This window comes from Myotis brandtii, unplaced genomic scaffold, assembly GCF_000412655.1.
Source record: "Myotis brandtii unplaced genomic scaffold, ASM41265v1 scaffold646, whole genome shotgun sequence".
In the NCBI taxonomy this organism is placed as follows: domain Eukaryota; kingdom Metazoa; phylum Chordata; class Mammalia; order Chiroptera; family Vespertilionidae; genus Myotis; species Myotis brandtii.
Window position 1 is genome coordinate 129,178 of NW_005370495.1, and position 336 is coordinate 129,513.

General features: G+C 58.0%; 1 protein-coding gene and 1 non-coding gene across 2 annotated transcripts in view; both read left to right on the plus strand.

The window, feature by feature from the left end:
* DLGAP2 (discs, large (Drosophila) homolog-associated protein 2) overlaps window positions 1–336 on the plus strand; it is a 73,074-nt gene that overhangs the window by 71,941 nt on the left and 797 nt on the right. The gene's annotated exons all lie outside the window — the stretch shown is intronic.
* TRNAC-GCA lies at window positions 158–229 on the plus strand. The gene has a single exon. It is a non-coding gene; the product is annotated as a tRNA-Cys (tRNA).

Genomic DNA, 336 nt, shown 5'->3' on the forward strand with positions numbered 1-336 from the left:
GCGGCCGGCGCTGCCTTTCGGGGAAGAGAGAAGGTTATGGCGTCAGAGTTGCACTTGCAGTTGAACAGGCCGAGCGGCTCTGCTGAGCCAGAACCGACGCCCGCGTGTGAGTGGACGCGTGGAGGACTTCATGAGCGACACGCCACTCTCAGCAGGAGGGGGTATAGCTCAGGGGTAGAGCATTTGACTGCAGATCAAGAGGTCCCTGGTTCGAATCCGGGTGCCCCCTTCGAGAGCCTTTTCCTGTTTTAAACTGTCCACAAACACTTGTGCAAACTGGGCCTGGTGAATATTCATCCGAATTGGGGTTCGGCTTCTCCCTGATCCACCCCCGGA